Here is an 8,252-nt window from a genome sequence, read left to right as displayed (position 1 = left end):
GATGAGTCCATGGCTCTTTTATATGGATCTATTGGTTGATCTTGCTGATCTTCAGCGGAGAGTCCATTTGGATTTTTATAAGTGAATATATTTTCTGGTACTATGAGCTAGGAACTATTGAAAAGGCTCCTGAGTGAACAGGTGGTGAGCGTACTAGTTGCCAATGATGCCATAGGTACACCAATGAAAGAATGATTGGAAATTAGAATTCAATCAGATATTTTGGGAGATTATGATCAGTGATACTATGGTTTTATTAAAAGATTGTTTTAAAGATAGCTGAATCAGTGAAAAAGGCAATTTCATATTGGGTGTGTAAGTGATGTGACTGTCTTGAACTTTGCTTGAAGTGCCGGCTACGGGGCTTGGGAACTCTTTTCCCTGGTATCCGGGGCAAAACATAACCAAATTCCTAAATGGATCCTATCACTACAGTGTTTGGGTGGTTGGCTAACCCATGGGATTGAGGCTGGACTAATGGATCCCTAAAATGAGACTCAATTCTATTATGGTACGATAGATGAAGTAAATCTCGGATAGTCTTGTTCTATGGTACGATAGATGAAGTAAATCTCGGATAGTCTTGTTCTATGGAAAGGAATCAACGCTTGTGCCTCTCGATGAGGAAAAAAAGCGTTGGTCTCTATGATCCAAGTGCAAGTCTTTTCCTTGATCTGATCATGTGACTTACAGGTTCGGTCAGATCAGTTTGGTTAGTTAAGGCTCTTGACTATGTTAGAATAAAAATATCCTGGAGAAATCGCCCGTGCTTTCTGGGCGAGGGAAGTTTTTTCGGGTTCGCTTTTGGAAGAACCGAGGGATTAGTCTCTTGCCCGGATATCCGTGGGGGCGAGGCCCCGAGTGAGAGGCTTTGCCCTACACAAGAAGTGCTACTTCCGTTGCTAGCACCCCTGATTTCGTTGTGCGGAGGGGGCAGGGATCTTTCATATTTCAACAAAACCTAGTCTTTCAAGACTCTTCTTTTTTTTGAACCACTCACCATGACTTGTCATGTTGCTCAAAGCACCTGAATAAACATACCATACATCATCCTTACATGCTGTTACATCATTTCTAGACACACCATTAACCACATGTTACATAACAAACAGTCTCTCATTATCCTCATTATTTCTACTAGAGGATGCATAGTTGTTTTGCTACACTTTTCCATTTTGCATGTCACTCTGCTTCTTATAGCAATTCGCCTACACATGTCCATGCTTACCATAGTAAAAACAACCTCGCGTATCATTATACTGCCTTTGCCAATTACCATGACCTCTTTGACTCCCCTTGCCTCTAAAGTGGTCTCTTCCACCTGTGTGTTGTTGCGAATCATGGGACTATTGCTACTATGCAACATAATGCTAATTAAAACTAATCCATTGGTTCTTCCAAAACCGAATCCGAAAAAATTTCCCTTGCTCGGAAAGCATGGGCGATACATCGAGGGTAACTTTTCTCTAATGTAGTCAAAAGCCTTAACTAACTGAACAAATCTAACCAAACCCATAAGTCCATAGTCAGATCAGGGAAAAGATTGTACTTGGATCATAGAGACCAACGCTTTTTTCCTCATTGAGAGGAACAACCGTTGATTCTTTTCCATAGAACAATTTTTGTCCGGGATTTACTTCATCTATCGAACTAGAATAGAATTGAGTCTCAATTTAGGGATCCATCAGTCTAGCCTAACCCCATCCAGTCCCATGGGTTAGCCAACCGCCCAACCACTGTAGTGATGGGATCCAATTAAGAATTTGGTTAGGTTGTCCCGGGTACTAGGGAAAAGAGTTCCCAGGCCCCCTAGCCGGATATTCATGCAAACTTAAAACTAGTCATACCACTTACACACCCAATATGAAATTGCCTTTTTTACAGATTCAACAGTCTTTAAAATAATCATTTAATGAAACCGTAGTGTCACTGATTATAATCCTCTAAATATCCAGTTGAATCCTTATTTCCAAACATTCCTTCATCGGTGTACCTATGGTATCATTGGCAACCAGAACGCTCACCCCCTGTCCACTCAGGGGCCTTTTCGATAGTTCCTAGCTCATAGTAACCGGCAAGCATTCACTTTAACAAAAATAGAGTCTCTGTTGAAGATCAGAAAGATCAACCCAACAGATCCATATAAAAGAGCCATGGACTCATCCGTTGAGGACCAGCAAGGTCAATCAACCAGATCCATGCCCAAATTCAAAAAACAACTCTTACTCCTTGTTTCAATATCTTCCTCGACGTACGTGTGGGTATCTTTGGTGACCTAGAGCCCGAGCACTGTATGGTCAGCACCCTCTAAGATCCTTCGCAGGTCACCTAGCGCTTCACTCATAGGCCGCTTCCTTGGTCTCTCATCCACTATACCGGAAGCTCACCATTTAAATCAAACCGAGGCTGGTCAAGACCTCGGCCAACCTTGCTACGCGAGACGTCCTCCGTTTACTCTCCGTCTCAGCAGTTGCAACTTTAACAGATAGGTCTCCCCACGACCTCATTCACAAGACGGTCAAAATGCTTCCCTAGCATTCTTGACATAAAACAGTCATTTAAAAACAGATTTCACATACAAATATAGTTCCAACAGTATTTCCATCTTTTCTCATCACTCCACATCCTTTCACATTAGTCCCCATCTTTTCTCATCTTCCCACAAAATTTTTTTATCATCGATCCCTATCACATCACATCATTCCCACATCAAATCACATCCAATCACATCATCCACACATCAAATCACATCCAATCGCATCATCCACACATCAATCCACGTCATCTATACATCCATCCACATCATCCATACATCACCCACATCAATCCACATCATCCATACATCAATCCACATTATCCACACATCCATCCACATCTTCCATACATCCATCCACATTAATCCACACGTTAATCCACGTCATCCATACATCCATTCACGTCAATCCACATTATCCACACATTAACCCACATCATCCATACATCCATTCACGTCAATCCACATTACCCACACATCAATCCACATCATCCATACATCCATCCACATCATCCACATCAATCCACATTATCCACTCATCCATCCACATCTTCCATACATCCATCCACATCAATCCACACGTCAATCCACATAATCCATACATCCATTCACGTCAATCCACATTATCCACACATCAACCCACATCATCCATGCATCCATTCACATCAATCCACATTACCCACACATCAATCCACATTCATTCCATAAGTATTCCCATTCTCATCTAATCACATCTTTTTCTATCTCATCACTTATTTCCTCATTTATCCTCATCAGATCTCATCCACTTGCATCTACCCATACATCTCATCACTTCACATACATTAATATCTATCCAGTTTACATCACATCTTATCACATCCATTTCACATCACATCTCATTCATTCACATCCTGATTCACATGCTAAAACATTCATTCACGTCCCTTATCGTTCATTCATATCTCGATTCACATCACATCACATCCATCCACATCCCTTATCATTCATTCACATCCCGATTCACATGCTATCACATTCATTCACATCCTGTATCATTCATTCACATCCCGATTCACATGCTAACACATTCATTCACATTTATCTGATTCACATCACATCTCATCACATCTATTTACCTCTCATTCTCATCACTTCTATTCTCATCATATCCATCCATCCATTCTTTTCCATCTATCTGATTTGCATCCCATCTCATCACATCACATCTATTCACCTCACATTCTCATCACATCCATCCATCCATTCATTCCCATCTATCTGATTCGCATCCCATCTCATCACATCTATTTACCTCATTCTCATCACATCTATTCTCATCACATCCATCCATCCATTCATTCCCATCTATCTGATTCTCATCCCATCTCATCACATCTATTTACCTCTCATTCTCATCACTTCTATTCTCATCACATCCATCCATCCATTCATTCCCATCTATGTGATTCTCGCATTACATCTCATCACATCACATCTATTCACCTCACATTCTCATCACATCTATTCTCATCACATCCATCCATCCATTCATTCCCATCTATCTGATTCGCATCCCATCTCATCACATCTATTTACCTCTCATTCTCATCACTTTTATTCTCATCACATCCATCCATCCATTCATTCCCATCTATCTGATTTGCATCACATATATTTACCTCTCATTCTCATCACTTCTATTCTCATCACGTCCATCCATCCATTCATTCTCATCTATCCGATTCGCATTACATCTCATCACATCTATCCATCCATCCATCTATTTGATTCGCATTACATCTCATCACATCTATTCACCTCACATTCTCGTCACTCCTATTCTCATCGCATCCATCCATCCATCCATTCCCATCTATTTGATTCGCATCACATATCATCACATCTATTTACCTCTCATTTTCATCACTTTTATTCTCATTTCATCCATTCTCGATTCATTCTCATCTATCTGATTCATATCACATCTTATCACATCTATTTATAGAATGTAAGAGGATTCTTATTTTTGATATAAAGATTCTTTATGCATCTATTTATGCATAAGAACAACTTCAGTGGGAATAACACTTTTATAAAAATCCGTTTATGCATCTATTTATGCATAAATTCAATTTTAAGGAGAATAACACTTTTGAAATAAAAATAAATCTTTTATGCATCTTTCGATGCATAAATTCAATGTTAATGAGAATTCTTTATGCATTTTTCTATGCATAAAGTCAAAATTAATGACCCGGATTTTCCATGGCCTCTTAAGCATCAAGAGATTTGAAAAATCCGCGCCAGCCGCCGCGAATTACTAACCCAAACATGCTTTGATCTTGACCAAACCTTGCAAGCACATGTGGGGGTGCCCCCCCCCACATGCTTGCAAAGTTTGGTCCCCATCGGTGCATGTTTGGGTATGATGGTATGGGGAAGACCCGGATTTTCCATGGCGGCCTCTTTAGCACCAAGAGACTTGAAAAATCCGCACCGGGCGCTAATTACTAACCCAACATGCTTTGATTATGACCAAACTTTGCAAGCATATGGGGTGGCCCCCCCCATATGCTTGCAAAGTTTGGTCCCCATCCGAGCATGTTTGGGTATGATGGTATGGGGAAGACCTTGATTTTCCATGGCCTCTTAAGCACCAAGAGACTTGAAAAATCCACACACCGGGCGCTAATTACTCCCCGATTGTGACCAAACTTTGTACGAATGTGGGGTTGGGTCCCCCCCACATGCTTGCAAAGTTTGGTCCCCACATCAGAGCATGTTTGGGTACGATGGTATGGGGAAGACCCGGATTTTCCATGGCCTCTTAAGCACCAAGAGACTTGAAAAATCCTTACTGGGCGCTAACCACTAACGTTAACATGCTCTGATGATGGTGGGGACCAAACTTTGCAAACATGTGGGGGTGATCCCCCTTCACATTCTTGCAAAGTTTGGTCCCCATCGGAGCATGTTTGGGTACGATGGTATGGAGAAGAGCGGGACTTTCCATGGCCTCTTAAGCACCAAGAGACTTGAAAAATCTGCACTGGGTGCTAATTACTAACCCAAACATGCTCTGATTATTGTGACCAAACTTTGCAAGCATGTGGGGGGAACGAACCCCCCACATGCTTGCAAAGTTTGGTCCCCATCGGAGCATGTTTGGGTACGATGGTATGGGGAAGACCCGGATTTACGAACCCCCCACATGCTTGCAAAGTTTGGTCCCCATCGGAGCATGTTTGGGTACGATGGTATGGGGAAGACCTGGATTTTCCATGGCCTCTTAAGCACCAAGAGACTTGAGTGAAAAATCTGCACTGGGCGCTAATTACTAACCCCCCACATGCTCTGTGTCCCCCCCCCACATGCTTGCAAAGTTTGGTCCCCATCGGAGCATGTTTGGGTATGATGGTATGGGAAAGACCCGGATTTTCCATGGCCTCTTAAGCACCAAGAGACTTGAAAAATCCACACCGGGCGCTAATTACTAACCCGAACATGCTCTAATCATGACCAAACTCTGCAAGAATGTGGGGGTCGGCTCCCCCCACATGCTTGCAAAGTTTGGTCCCCATCGGAGCATGTTTGGGTATGATGGTATGGGAAAGACCGGGATTTTCCATGGCCTTTTAAGCACCAAGAGACTTGAGAAATCCACACCGGGCGCTAATTACTAACCCAAACATGCTCCCTTCCTAACTTTGCAAGCATGTGGGGGTGGGCCACCCCCACATGCTTGCAAAGTTCGGTCCTCATTGGAGCATTCTCGTTATTCCACATTCTTCTACATCAATTCACATTGCTTAATCCACATCCAATCATATGTATTCCCATCGTCCTTCATCCATTCTCATCCAATCACATCATATTACATCCCATCACATCTATCCATATCCACATCACATCACATCACATCCATTCACATCACATCTCATCCATTCACATTTATCTTGATTTACATCACATCACATCACATCCTTTCACATTTATCTTGATTTACATCACATCACATCACATCCATTCACATCACATCTCATCCATTCACATCTATCCCGATCCACATCACATAACATCACATCCATTTCACATCACATCTCATCAACCTGATTCACATCACATCACATCATATCCATTTCACATCACATCTCATCCATTCACATCTATTTACATCACATCACATTCACATCCATTTCACATCACATCTATTTACATCACATCACATTCACATCCATTTCACATCCGATCACATCCATTCACATCTGAGAGAGTAGCACACTCAACACACAATATTTATTGCATATGTTGTTATGAACCATACAAATGAAAGGCTTTTAATATAGATAGCCATTGACCCAATCTTCTTTACACATCATCATGCCATGTGGCAACTCCTTTTCCACATTCTTTTATGTGTCTCTCACCATTTATAAAATATGTTATGTGTCATTCTTATCTTTCCACAATATCTTGCACATCTAGGGTTCCTTCACACACTCAACCAAATAACCCAAGATTTAGTTTACATTGCATATTTCAACAATGTGCCTCAAAAAGACATCTCACAATATGGGAGCAAGGATAGTCAGAGTATAGACAAGAACATCAAATGAAAATCTTGTAGAGAAAGGTAGATATTATTTCATTTTTTTCAACTTTCCCAGTTTACTGGCTCTAAGGGACGACATGTCAAATAACACTATAGTAGGTGGCCTTCTCCGCTGGTTCAAAGAAAAGGAAATTTGTTCTTGAGAAGACTTCTAATGTTCCTATAAATGAGCCTAGTAAATGTCCCAACCCCGATCATAGGACAAGATCCTCTATGAAGTGAGAACATTGTATCTGTGCTGGTCTTCTTACTTTTTATATGACATGAAATGTAAAAATCATTTTATCTACACTCTGTCCTACCTCAAAAGAAGTTTCTTATATTTGATATGAATGGCATTTTGGTAAAGAGATGGTGGGAAGGATGCTCCTACAATGGCCCAAGGTGGCTACCTTCACAGATTGGGAAACCACGTTGTCTCTTTGCAACCTGGTTTGATGCAATTCCTAAAAGCTTTGGCGACCTTGCTTTGAGGTCACTACATGGATTAGCATGACCTTGAAGAATACAGAGCCCTTGGTCTCTTTGGTAGAAAGGCAATTGTCTTGGGAAGGTGGAAGGTCCTTCAACTTCAAGTTCAACTTTTCATAGGATGAATGATGTACAATGAAGGAATACTGTCATCTGACACGACTGGAGGACATGTGCCAGCTAAAGACCTTCAGTTTATTGGTTTTTCATGGGATTGACTTGCACAATGTGCTAATTGATGACACTCCTATAAAGATAGTAGTGACACAATGTGCTAATTGATGACACTCCTATAAAGATAGTAGTGACACAATGTGCTAATTGATGACACTCCTATAAAGATAGTAGTGATTCCAATCAAACTTGCATAGCTCCTTTGTCCTATGAAGGAGATCCGAATGATAAGGAGTTGTCTAAGTACTTGCTGCCATACTTGATGAAAATAGCAAATTTTAGAGGTACTCCTGAGTTTGTGTTAAGCTACCTATATGAAGGCCACATCATCGAGTCTATTGTAGCTCATTGTGGGTGAGGATCCTCTTACACTTTTCCTTGAAGCCATTTCTGCAGATCATGCTAAAATGGATGGTAGGAATGCTCGCATGAGATTTCTACGTGCAAATCCAAAGCCTACAAGCTATAGGAGGATATCCA

Source organism: Cibotium barometz, chromosome 63 (genome assembly GCF_041138505.1).
Source record: "Cibotium barometz isolate CiBa-2024 chromosome 63, ASM4113850v1, whole genome shotgun sequence".
Lineage (NCBI taxonomy): Eukaryota > Viridiplantae > Streptophyta > Polypodiopsida > Cyatheales > Cibotiaceae > Cibotium > Cibotium barometz.
This window is presented reverse-complemented; position numbering follows the sequence as displayed.